At 43.3% G+C, this 13,876-nt stretch overlaps 1 protein-coding gene and 1 non-coding gene across 4 annotated transcripts in view; both read left to right on the forward strand.

Annotated features, from left to right (window-relative positions):
- CPNE8 (copine 8) overlaps positions 1–13,876 on the forward strand; it is a 990,278-nt gene that overhangs the window by 852,925 nt on the left and 123,477 nt on the right. The window lies entirely within an intron of this gene.
- Positions 5,655–5,761, forward strand: LOC147750638 (U6 spliceosomal RNA). The gene has a single exon (XR_015300341.1). It is a non-coding gene; the product is annotated as a U6 spliceosomal RNA (small nuclear RNA).

A 13,876-nucleotide genomic window follows, 5' to 3' on the forward strand; every position in this document is an offset into this window, starting at 1 on the left:
GCAATTAACATGGAGAAAACACGTTTTGGGACACCCCCTTTTTCTCTGACCCGCTTGCCGAATAACCCCGAAACTTACAAGATAGGAGCTGACCGGAGCGCCACACTAGTTTTGAAAATTTCTTTAAGATTCGTCAACCTGCGCCAAAGTTATTGGGAAAAGAAAAAACACTTTTCGAATAGAAACAAGGTCCTGACTATAACTATCTACTGGCGACCGCCAGTAGGTAATATATATATATTGAAAAGGACAAATGGGCCGCACTTTCGCCGAATTTTTGCAATTTTTGGATTTATTTCCACCCTTGCATTAATGGGAACACAGGCACAAAGACCGACGCGTTTCGGTATTACCCAGTACCTTGTTCACGATCTCACGAGCGCACTTGCGACCATTGTTTAAATAAATTCAAACTTCAATTGCATCACTTCCTGTAGTGAACACAAGTGCCCCTATGACTTATGGGAGTTGTAGTTTTATACATTTTTACTTTTTATATGACTTTTAAAAAATTATTCCTTAGTGAAAAAAGAAAGAAATTAGTGAAAATAATGAAAATCATAATTATTAAACCGTGAACGATTCAGTCCAATTAGTGTCGAGTATTTTTACTTTTTCTTTTTTATGTGTAGCCACAGTACAACCCCCAGTGTTTTTACCATCTCTTTCAGTAAGAAAACATCCCAATCCACTGGAATTTTTTGTATTCTATTTTCCTTTCCGCTTTCTACCCTCCAGTGGATATGGTAATGTTCATTGTCATAATTTCTTTTCTGAATAATTTTTGGGATTTCTGGGTTTTGTTTTCTTTTGGCTTACTCCATTGTATTTGATTTTTAATTCCTTTTTTCGTTGTTTATATTTTGCAGTTCATTTGTTCCTTTCGAGAGGGAAAACCAGTTCCCGAAATATAAATGGATATACAGTTCTTCCGATTGGTTGAGGCCATGCGGAGTCATTGTTCGTAGGTTGAGGATGTGCCGTGATTCTTTTTGTCACAGGAGTCTTTCTCGGCCCCCCCCCCCCGTTCATTTGAAATCACTGTTTCAATTCCATAGAACTTTAACATCTTCCAAACACTTTGGTGATACTATTCCATGTGTTTAGCGAATGTGTTGGATCTGTCTTTATTTGTTGTTGCTCTGACATGTTCCATTACTCATTTTTTCAACGCACAGATTGTACTGCCCACATATTGCCATGGGCAGGGGCATTCTATTACATACATAGTGAATTGCGTCTTACATATTATTAGCTATCTTATATCCCAGGTTTTGTTGTTGGTTAATTTTACTTCCTTTGTGGGCTTAGCTATCTGGCACACCTTCAAGGTATGGCACTTTATGAAACCTTTAGTATTCAGCCAAGAGGTGTCCTTTTTTTTCTATGTATCAATTGATCTTTCAAGTTTTTACCCTGCAATAGGTGATTATTGGACGATTTCCAACTAGTTTTCCCACTGTTTCATCCAGTTGTAGAATTTTCCAATTCTTTTTCAAGATTTGTTTATCTCGTTGTTCTCCTGCGAATAATCTGTGATTAGCTTAATGGGTTTAGCGATTGCTGTCTCCTTTACTTTCTCCTTTTTCGAAGTTAAACAGTCCTCCAGTGACCTTGTATTCGTTTTTTGCCATCATCTTTTTACAATGTTTCGATTATACTTTCTGTTTTGGAATCTTATTACAGTTGATTTGCTGTGTCTTTGCCATTCATCTTCTTCACTGCATATCCTTCGAATTCTAAGGAATTCTTCATATGGGATACTTGATATTAGGGTTTGTTGGTGGAAACTGGTGGCTTCTAGAGTGGCATTTGTTGCAGTTTATTTTCAATGAAGCGTTCTGTGGATTTGACTTTCTTTGATGTAAATTTCCATATCCAGGAAAACCACGCGATTGTTGCTAATTTCATATGTGGATTTTATATTTTCTTCACCAGTGTTGATCTTTTTAACGTATTCCTGGAATTTCTGTTTTGTTCCATCCCAGTTGATTAGTAAGTCATCTATGAACCCGATCCAGCTAATGATTTTGTTCGCTGATCCTTCATTTTCTGCACTCCCTGCCACCTCTTTCTCCCACCATCCCATCGGTAACAGGCATAGCTCGGGCTGAATGAAAAACCCATTGCTCTTCCGTTGTTTTGCTGATAGATTTCCTCCACAAACAAAAAGATGTTTTTGGTTAGAAAGCAAGTTATCATTCTAATAACATCTCATTATGATCTCTGTAGTGAATATTTTTTCCTTCCAAGAAATAATTACATGCTCTCAATCCCATGTCATTCCCTATGTTTGTATAAAGGGATATGACATCCATTGTCACTAGATGATAATTTTCTTGCCATGGTATATTCTTTAGAATCCGTAACACGTCACTGGTGTCTTTTATAAATGAACTGAGTCCAGTTACAAATGGCATTAAGAAATAGTCAATATAGTTAGCCATTGGTTCTAACAAGGAACCCTTTGCTGACAATATAGGTCGACCAGGTGGCTTTTTTTGGTCCTTATGTAATTTTGGCAAAAAATACATTGCGGCAGTTATTGGCTGATCCACTTTAAAGTATTTGCATTCTACTTTATCCAACAATTCTTGCGATGTCCATATTCGAAGTTTTCCAACTCACTTTTTATTTCCATTGTTGGGTAACTTTTCAGTTTCTCATAGTATTTTGCCTCCCTTAATTAGTGATGTGCTTCTTTAGTGTAGGCTAGGCTGTCCCAGATCACTACATATCTGCCTTTATCCGCCATTTTTATTTCTATAGACTTATCCTGTGCGAGGCTTGATAGTGCTTGCCTTTCTGCTTTTGTCAAGTTGTTTTTGTATTTTGTTCCTTTTAGCTTATAAAGATTCTGAATTATTTCCTGGAACAAATCCACTTTGCTCCTTGGTGTTAATTGGGGATATAATTTAGATTTTGATCTTTTTCCACTTAAACCTGCCCCCAGTTGTGGGCATGCTGATTGTAGCGGGATGCCTTAATCGTCTTGTACATTTAGATTCAGTAGGGCTAGAAAGCTTTCTGAATCTTTGTCTTGTAGAGTTGACACTATTTGATCTGATGGTTTTGAATTTTTTTGAGTGCTTTGATTTTCAATGAAGAATTTGGCTAATTTGATCCTTCTTATGTATAGATATAGATCAATCCTTACTTGCGCCAAGTTCATTTTTTGTGTGGGGCAGAAATTAAGGCCTCGCTTTAGGAGTGAAATTTCAGATTCTGATAGTTTTTAAGAAAGATTTACCACTTGCAACTCCTCTATTGCCGATGTATTCTCTGTCCATGTTCCTCATATCTGTTACTAACTTTTTGGAGGTGCCGCTGGCGCCGTTTTCCTCTTCTGTTTGTTTTTTTATGTGCCACTGACGCCCTCGCCCTCTTCCTCTTTGCTGCTGATATGTTGGTGGACTCTGATCCCATTGCCTTTGTTGTAACACTAGGCGCATATCCCCTAAAAAGTTAACTTTGTACTGTCAGTTGATGATCCCTGTTCCCCCTCTCTCAAATCCGTTGATGCCAACGAGGAGAAACTGCTGGAGACACTTGCCACATTGCCCAAGGCTGTTTGTTGTTTAAACGAGTCGAATTTACGTGCAAACGTGAATATGTGGTCTTCAGCGTAATCGATCGAGTCTCTCACAAATTTTGTGTGTTTTGGCTGCCTCACTATTTCTTCATACTTATCAATCTGATCTTCTAGTTTCTCCTTAAATTTTGTCATTTACACATTTAGTTTTAACAATGCCAACTCTTTTTCTACCTCATAAATTTGTTCCTTGATTTTGCCCAAACCTATTTCGATGTGTTTCACTAATATATTTACAAGGCCTAATGATGATTTTAAGATAAAGTCTCCCCATTCTTGTAATAATTCATTGGAGGCATCTTGATTATTTGGCATCTGCATTACTCTTAGGCCTCTTGATACCCGTTGCACCTCTAGATATTTTTTTAAGGTGATCAACTCCAATGATTTCTTTATTTCTTTTCTGCTGAGTTTTTCCCATGCCCTCAATTTGCTTTTTGTATCAGTTTTTGCTGTTGCATTCATGGCATCTGGTTCCCTTTCCACATTGCCTCTTTCAAACGTTGTCGATATCAATTCATTTATTTTGGCTTCCCTCTTTTCCATTTTGCCTGTGTAGTTTCCCGATAATATTATCCTTTTGTTTTTGCTTTGGACAGGTCGTTAGATATCGCCCACAATGCTTTCTCGACGATCGGGTAAATAGTTGAAACTTTGTATCTGAAAAACGTTTGGTCGCTTGTTTCGTTTGAAACCTAGTTGCACTTTGTTTTAACATGAATGTTCCAGCCTCCCCAACATTTAATCGGCTTTATGCATGTTTGCGTTTTAATTACACCACACATTTCTTTACATTCAAGGAAATGTTTGATTTAGTTGCACACGCTCATCTTGGTTCCATTCAGAGTTGTGTGATCCTTATCCTTTTCAGTCGTTGATTGCAAATATGCGGGTGGTCGCTTTTGCCGGCTGTCATAAATCCTCCAATTGGGTTCAGTGTTGCCGGTTTATCACAGCGCTCCTCATGGGTGCTATATATACATATACTCCTGATTCCTCCCACAGTAAAGAAGAAGTCTGCACTTGACGCACAAGTTGTCATCTGCTTTATTGATTTTGAAATCCCAGCAACTTGGTTCAGAAACGCGTTTCAGCCGTCTCATGCAGCCTTTGTCAACCTTTTGTGAAACCGGTTTGCTCATTTAAATAAGAAGTGCATGTGAATCAAATCATTGCCATAGTGGAAATACTTTACACTGGACTTCACTCCATTCTACAGAATATTCCCTGACCAGTGTCCCTTTAAATATTTCTGGGCTGTTGCCTGTGCAGTGCTAGCATATATCAAAACTCACTGTGTATTTATATACACACACACACACAAACACACCCTCCACGTCCTTTGTCTTGTTAGGAGGTTTGCCATTTTTTTTCTTTTTTGTGCAAAAGTTGTATACAAAGTACAGAAATATCAATTTGTTATCATATATCACAATAGCACCAAAAATACCATACTCTAATACATATTACCCCCTCATGGGTCCTCCCCGTCCCAGTCCTTACCACGTGAGGCAGTCCTGCCTCCACCCAGCCAATCAAAACGCCAGAAATCCAAAGGTCGAAGGTGACATAAGCCCCTCCCACCCACCGCCATGCCTGTTTTTTTTCTGCTCCGACGGCTGTCGGAACGCTGGTGCTCCCGGTTCCTGCCTCTGTTCCTGTTTGCTTCTGGGTGGTTTGGCGGTGCCGTGAGTATTTCTTTTGCATTTTTAAATGCTTCTGTATGGTCTTTTCATGTTTTTACCGGCGCGGCCGCTTCGGTCCTCCGGCCGGCCACGCTCCTGTTCTGGGGTCAGGATGCTCCCCGTTCATGTGCTGGGCTGGGGCGGGGAGCCCTCCTGGTGTTCTGGCCCCAGGTCGTTCCGGCGCTGGTGCTTTAGTGCAGTGGCCGGCCCCTGCGGCCATGTTCTTCATATGTGGCTGTGGGTGGAGACTGCAGGGCTGCCCTTTTTGTTTCTTTTCTGTTCTCACACATGAGATTGCTGTTTGGGGCAGTGTTTCCTGGAGGTTGCTGGGCACTTCCCTTCAATTCCACCACCAATGTGTGTTGGGTGTTTTCCTGGTGCTTGCTTCGGCAGCACATATACTGGGCTTGGAACGTTACTGAGTAGATTAGCATGGTCCCTGCACATGGATGACATGCATATTCGTGAAGCGTTCCATATATGGGGTTTACTCCTTTACTCGCCATGTTTGAGGGGGACTTCCTCTCCGGTGCATCCACGGAGCTGTTGCTCATTGGTATGTCATATGCCTCTGGTGTCACGGGCTATCATGTGCTGAGGGTTCAAGTCCTGCCTATGCTGTCAATGTGACTTGGGATGTTCATTTTCATGCTGTGCTTTGGAAATTTGCATTCTCTTTGTCCACGTAGCATCTTTTGCAGTTTTTCTTGGACTGTTTTGCGCTGTCTGCGCTGCTGGTGCATGGGGCTATGCCATCATCTCTTGTTGGTGGGATCGTGGACGTTTTTTCCCTGTTGGGGTATACATTCGGGGATGGTCCATGAGATTTCTGGCGTTTTGTTGCTGGGTCTTTCTCCCTGATTCATTTGCTCCGGTGGGGTTTATTCCCATTTTTTACTGGCCATTTCGTGCTGTCCTGTTGGCTGTACTGGCTGCGGTGTGGCTTGGCATTGCCATGCGGGGTGTTCCTCTCTTTCTGGGGACACAATTTCGCCTGGCGGTCTTTGTCACCTGGTATCCTCCATTTTTCTTCTTTTTTTTGCGCCTTTTCCCTCGGTCTTCGGAGGCTTCTTCCCTGGAGGTCCGGGTTGGGCGGTTGGTGGATTCCGCTCTCAAGAGTTCGTATGCTGCTTCTCCTTTTTGGGGTGTATGCTTGCTCTTTTTCGGTCTGTGCTTTCTTAGGGGTCCCTCCTTCCGGTCCCGGAGGGTTGGGCCTTGTCCTCGGCTACCGGGGCGGCGGGGGCTTGTGAGATTTCTCTCTGGCCTGCGTTTTTGTGCTTTGCCATTCCCCTAGTGCCTTGGTCCTATGCCTGCATTTTTTGCACTACGTTTGGTTCCCTGCCTCTGCGGCGCCTGCTGCTGCCCCTGAATGTCAGTCGGATGGGTTGTGCCCGGGAGGAGTCTCCGTGGCCTGGTGGTTGCATCTCTTCCTCTTCAGTTATGTGTTCCACTCCTGGTGTTGATCTGCTTGTGGGTCACCTATCTCCTTTGGTGTCATTGGTCCGGTCTGCTTTGAGAATGGTGATTCCTGTTGGTCGTCATTCTTGGTTGCCGGTTTCCATTGCGGGCCGTCCCCCTTTTAGGCCATTCTTCTTTGGCGTCGGGCAATTTTTTGTCGCTACGCTCTGTGGTGCTGGTTTCAGGTGATGGAGAGGGGCCGGGGGTCCTCTTTCTCTCTGTTCCAGGTCCTGGCTCCCGTTGGTCTTTCTGTTCGGTTCTGCCTCCCTGGGCTTTGGTCGGGTTGGTGCGGCTGTGTCCCTTTCGGTTGTGCCCCTTGCAGCCCGGTTTCCCCTCTTCTTGGTGGGTAATTTTGGCTTCCCTAGGTGTGGGAGTCTCCTGTTTTTCTCGTTCCCCTCCATCCGGCTGCTCAGAGGTTTGCGGTGGTTGAGTTCCGTTTCCTGTTTTCAGGTGTTTCCTTTCGGTCTCTCTCATGCTCCTCTGGTTTTTTTCCACGGTGCTGGCTCCTGCTGTGGAGGTTTGCTGGCCTGGTTCCGGTTTCTGGGGTCGTTTTGGGTCTGGACGTTCCTCGTCTGGTTCCTGTTCGGGGGCTTCAGTTCCTCGGGACCGGTTTGACGCTTTGCTGGGGGCTGTTTCTCAGTGCTCGCTTCAGCGGCTCGTATGCTTTCTGTTGAGCGTTGCTGGAGGGGGTTGACATGGTCCCTGCGCTAGGATGACACGCTTTTCATGAGGCGTTCCATATATCCGGATCTGTTCTCTGTCCTACTGGGTCTCCCTCCTGCCCTGGCTTGGGGTTGGTTTTGTGTCCGGCAGATGGTGGTCGCCTCCTCGACTGTGGTTCCTTGGGCTCTTGTGCACCTCGTGTCCTTGGTGTTTCTTCTGATGACTTGTTGGGTCCTTTGTCTTGCTGGTTGCGAGGCTCTGGTTCCTCTCTCCCCTGGTCTGGTGGCTTTGCTCTCCTGACCTGGTGTGGGGGGTGCATTTCTGCTTTCCTCTCTTCTCTTGTTGTCCTTGGATGCCTGTCCTTGGGTTGAGGGCCCCGTTGGGGTCCTTGGTGGCCGGCTTGTCTGTTGTTCGGGCTGGCGCTCTGGGGGCTCGTTGTTGTTTGGGCCTTCTTGGGGGGTCCCGGTACGTGTCTCTGTTCCTGCGGGCTTCCCTGTCTTGTGTCTGGGCGGCGACTTCTCTGTTGTCTTTCAGAGGGTCTTGAGAGGCATCCCTGTTACGGCGGTTGGTTTCTTTACTGGATTGGTACTCTGGTTGTGCCTTCTTTTGGTGGCTTAGGCCGCTTCCTGCCGTCCTCTGTTTGGTGCTGTCTGGTGCTTGTTTCGATGGGACATGTCCTTTTGTTGGGACATTGCGTAGGTGCTTGGGACTGTGCGCTGGTGCTTGGAATGGCCCTGCGCTGGGTTGTCTTGCTGCTTCGTGTAGCATTCCCTCTGTCTGTTCCTCTGTTCCAGGTCCTTTTGTCTTTGGTTTGGGACTCTTGGTTTGGTCATTTTTGCTTCCCCTCCTGTTGCTCTTCTCCCCCGGTTTTTGTTCCGGGGTGGTCTGTCCTCGGGGGTTGCTCTCTCGTTTCCTTGGCCTTCGGGTTTTCTGTATACCTTCCCTCCTGTTTTTCTCCTCCCGGGCGCTCTGCGGAGGTTTGGGGGTGTCGGTGTTGTTGGGTTGGCCTTGCTGTTTTTGGTTTCCGCTCCTGCTGTTGCTGTTGGGAGTCGGATTTGGCCAGCCTCCCTTGCCTCCGGCTCTGCTTCTGGGTCCACAGCTGTCTTTGCCCTGTCTTTGGCGCTTGCTTCTGTCTGCCTGTCTCTTGAGCGGCTGTCTTTAGCGTCTTTAGCGTCTTTGGGCTGTTCTTCTGTGGTGGCCTGTGGCATGTGTTGGTCGCGTTGGCCTTCCGCTCTTTGGAGCTGTGATGCACTTTGGGGCTCTTTTGTTTCCTGGTGCTCTTCTCTTGGGTTTGTTGTTGGGATTTTTCCCCTTCCGCTTTGTCTGCTCATTGTCGGCGGTTTGTGCTTGTCGGGGCCTGGGGACTTCCTCGGTGGTTGTTGCCCTTTAGTAGGTTGGCTTCTTCGGAGCTTTTGCTTCGTTGTCCGGGCTCTCCTGTTCTCATTTCTTCTTTGGGCCTTGCCTGCTGTTTTGCATGGTCTGCGGTTGCCCCTTTCATGTCCTTGTTAGTGGTGGACGTGTTGTGGTTGTCCACTGCGGTGTTTTTTTTTGCTGGCCTTCTCTTCCGCTTGTCGGTTGGGTGGGTTGGGTGCCTTGCTCGTTTTGTTTCCTTCTTTGCAGTTTCTGCAGGTTTGAGTTGTTTTGCGGCTTAGATCGGGCTTTTCTGCCTGTTTCTTCGTGTTTCCTTTTGCGGCTGGAGGTGTTGCTTCCTGTTTTGCCTGCTGTGGGGGTTTCTCCTGTTCCCCTTCTTTGGGTGTTCGCGGGGCTCTTCTGTTTTGCCTCCGAGGTTCACTACAGTCTCGGGTTTCTCCTACCCTGTTTGTCTCCTGTGGGTTCTGTGTCTGCTTCCTGTGCTGATGGGGGCGGGGTCTCTATCCTGGTGCTTTGTGGGGCGGCCTTTTGGCGGTACCGTCACACTTTTGTGCAACATTCTCGGCTTGATGTTTTCTTGCCTCTTCTGACGGTTTTTGTTGGCGTCTTGTACGCTGCTGTTCGTCGTTGCTTTATTGTTTGAAGTTTTGTACTTTTGCATGGATCCCTGGTGTCCTGCATTTTTTCTTCTTGGTTTACTTACCGGTAATCTTCATTACCCCGATTAGGGTCCTCCCCGTACCAGTCCTCTTCCCTCCCTCCCTCCCGCTGTGTTTGTGTCTGAGTCTTGTTGATAACAGGCATGGCGGTGGGTGGGAGGGGCTTATGTCACCTTCGACCTTTGGATTTCTGGCGTTTTGATTGGCTGGGTGGAGGCAGGACTGCCTCACGTGGTAAGGACTGGGACGGGGAGGACCCTAATCGGGGTAATGAAGATTACCGGTAAGTAATAAGACATTATTCAATAGTTGATCATCAATAAAAAAAATTCAATATAAATATTGTAATGGAAAAAGGAAATAAAATCATATTGAAAGTGCATTTATATGAGAAACGAATGCGTTCCAGATGAGCCTTAAATGATGGTATTGATAACTGCTTAGCATAATTGACTTTGCGCATAGTCCAAATCTGTATAAGTATATAAGTAGTTAGCATCATTCCTTCATTAGTGTTACATTTCTATCTGGCTATGGTTTAGAAATGTGTAGTCGTTTCTAGAATGATGTCTGCAAGTACTATTCAAATGTATCTCAATGGGACAGCTGTAGAGGAGCGCAATATTATCAGCTTTGTAGAGAGAGAAATGGTAACATCAAGATTGCTTACCTCCTGTACTTCTGTATTATGGTGCAATTTATAAAAATGCGTGGTACCCGTTTCAGCAGTCAGACAGTGGAAGCAGAATCAGTGTGCACCTCCAAGCATCTAGCTTTTTCGTCTAAAGTATCCAAGAGATTGAAATCTGGGAAAGATCTGGTGTAGGTGCCACTGACGCTCCACTATTCGATGGCTGAAATCAGAGCTTATGAAATAAAATTGAGCAACATCCTAAGCACTAGCTTTTGGACAGGCAGTCTGATATAGAAGCTGGCAAAAAATGAAGTTGCCCATTTAAACAAGAATGCCCTGCGATATGAATTCCTTTGATTACCCATGGATGTACTGAAGGGGAAGCAACGTTCATGTTATACTTGGGAGTCAGTTTACCACTCTAGTAAATCAGGAAAGACTTTCTCAAACAGTTGAATAATAAACCCATGTAGGTAATTCCCTCTAGCACCCTTCTTATTGCTCAGTACTTATAGCTTGTTGCATTGCATCCTGTTCTACATGTCCTCTGTCGTAAAAGAAAAGGTTTCCCTTTGTTGTTGTCTAGCATAAAGGCCAATCACGCCACACCTGTTCACTCACATCAAACACACTTTTTGAACCAACAACAAATTATAAAGCACTTGCAAAGAAATATTTTATTCAAAATGTATCACAAATATTGTATTTATCATTTAAAAACAATACCCCTAATACACAGATATATTAAAATTAATCACATGAAAAGGTTTTGTTAAAAACACACTGCGTGTTTACAAAAGCTGACAGGAGAAAACCAGACAATAAGCTTTGTCTCGCTGATGTTAATTCAGATTAACTTGGTACAACAAAGGGCATGAGTTTTAATTCCCTGTCACCAAAACACTGTTGACCCTTCCAAATTTAACAGGAAATAGAGCGTTGACGCGTTTCAGTGGTTTTAAATCGATAAAACCACCTTCATCAGGGCAGATTTAATATATTTCTCCTCATAACAAGTCTCACCTAATTCAAGATAAAACAAAACATTATTTTACCTTTCGAAAATAAGAACACATTTTTTTTAAATTTGAGACAATTTACAAAGAGTTCATAGGGTTTATAAAGCTACTGCAATATAGTCTAAACAAATCTCAAATGTGCATCCCATATATATACACAGTAAATCCTATATGGTCAGAGCTGCAAACATTGTTAATACATAATCAGAGACAGCTTCCTGCCACAACAAATGTTACTATGCAATCGATTGCTCATTGCCCCTCCTAGTTCTCTATTATTCTTTGTAAGTGCTTCACCCTTAACAAAACCGAGGAGGATTCTCACACATGTGCGATCGCACGGGTGAGTCAGAATATTTACAAAGTGTGAATATAATTGGTTTGTGAGGATGAATGATTGTGTAGTTTGCAACTGGACCAAGAGTGAAGCACTTACAAAGAATAATAGAGACCTAGGAGGGGCAATGAGCAATCGATTGCATTGTAACATTTGTTGTGGCAGGAAGCTGTCTCTGATTATGTATTAACAATGTTTGCAGCTCTGACCATGTAGGATTTACTGTGTATATATGTGGGACGCACATTTGAGATGTGTTTAGACTATATTGCAGTAGCTCTATAAACTCTATGAACTCTTTGTAAACTGTCTCAGATTTAAAAAAAAAAAAATTATTTTCGAAAGGTAAAAGAATGTTTTGTTTTATCTTGAATTAGGTGACACCTGTTATGAGGAGAAATATATTAAATCTGCCCTGATGAAGGTGGTTTTTATCGATTTAACACCACTGAAACGCGTCAGCCCTCTATTTCCTGTTAAATTTGGAAGGGTCAACAGTGTTGTGGTGACAGGGAATTAAAACTCATGCCCTCTGTTGTACCCAGTTATTCTGAATTAACATCAGCAAAAAAAAGCTTATTGTCTGGTTTTCTCCTGTCAGCTTTTGTAAACATGCAGTGTGTTTTTAACGAAATCTTTTCATGTGATTAATTTTAATATATCTGTGTATTAGGGGCAATGTTTTTAAATGATAAATACAAATTTTGTGATACATTTTGAATACAATTTTTCTTTGCAAGTGCTTTATAATTTGTTGTTGGTTCAAAAAGTGTGTTTGATGTGAGTGAACTGGTGTGGCGTGATTGGCCTTTATGCTAGACAACACCAAAGGAAACCTTTTCTTTTACGACATAGTATCTGGGTGCTCTATTCTCTTTGGTTCAAAGAGCCTCTCTCCTTGTGTTAAGACTACATGTCCTCTGACTTATCCATCATACCCTGGGATTTATCCCTGGGGAACATCAACTTACTCTTATATAGCTGTAGTGACATTCTCTTACTTATTTGTGCGCTCTCCTACCTCAGTTTTTTGTGTGCCAATAAGAGTCATTTGTTTCATCATCTTGCACAAAGGTGCCTGGGTTTTCAGATTAGCCAAGTGTAGAGCAGCTGCATTCCAAACAATGGGTGCATAATACGTCATATATTACAGCTAATGTGGGCTCCACTGATTTACTACCTGGAGAAGCAGGCACATTTATTGTGATGACTTTAGCATTTTCATGGCCTGGATAAGTCGGTAGTATTCTAATTTCTGTATTGAGGGTGAGATGATAAGCAGTGTTTTTAGGGCGTCCCTACCGCTGTTTCTTGCTTCACTATCGCTATCGCTCTAAGCAGCCTCTCCAGGAAGTTCCCCCATGATGCCGTATGATCAACAAGATTGACATTGGCAACTGTTTCAGTTTCGGACTGGAATTAACTTTGAACCCCATGTTGGAGACCTCAGACATAGAGAAAAAACCTATTGTAGGTCCGCCATCTTCACTAGCGGAACATGTGATGTGGCTGCTGGCCCTTCTTGATTATCTGGCTCGCAGGGGGTAAACTCTGGGCTGTTCATAGTCATTTGTTCATCCTGCAATGCCATAGGCTGTCAATATATTTTCGTTTTAACTTATTCAAGCCATTAACACTACCCGGTGTCTCATCGGATGGAACGGTATCTTTGGCCATTACAGTCAGGAGGTTTGGGTCAGCTGAAGCTGAATTGTTATTAAAGGGCTCAGCGTGGTGTAGAAGTGGTGCGCACTATCTTTAAAACACCCTGTCTTAGAAGTGATTGGGGTGTAAGAGGCAACATTGTCAAGCTAAACGCATGAATTACAGCCATTATTACCATTAAATACATTCCCCTCAATACTTAAATGACTTTGCTGTGCTTCTGTTATTACCTGTGGTGCTGGAGACAGTCCAAGTTACCAAAAGCCTTCGGTGGCAAAAGATTTTCAGTTGTGACTCCCTGCTTTTAAAATACCGTTCCATTAGACCTTAAAAATAGAAATGAATTTCTCTCACATTTTATTCAGAAACAACTCAAAACACTTTTGTTTAAGTAGTTTTCTCTGTCCGGTCATTTGTTCTCGGTATCCACACACAAGAAAACGGTGCTACAATGTCCTGTATTGCCTTCAAGGCGTGCTGATAACATCATAAACCACAAAGAGGAAGTCTAAGTGGTGTGTAAATGTCACTGGAACCCCAAGATGACCCTTAAAACAATAAAGCACCATATTACAAATGTTACTCTGTGATTTATTTCAAATTTCATGTTTATTTTGGGGTCTATAACTCGAGAAAATGCTTCTTCTAACAGATTCATGTTTGTGGAAAATAGTATGTGAAATATTGGACTGTAATATTTGTTTGCAATAAAAACGAGAGAACAATACTTCAAATCAAATCAAAATGTCTTTATTCGGCTATTAAAGAAACTTAATAACCATGAAAGTACAGA

The sequence above is a fragment of the Lissotriton vulgaris genome, chromosome 1_1 (genome assembly GCF_964263255.1).
Source record: "Lissotriton vulgaris chromosome 1_1, aLisVul1.2, whole genome shotgun sequence".
NCBI lineage: Eukaryota > Metazoa > Chordata > Amphibia > Caudata > Salamandridae > Lissotriton > Lissotriton vulgaris.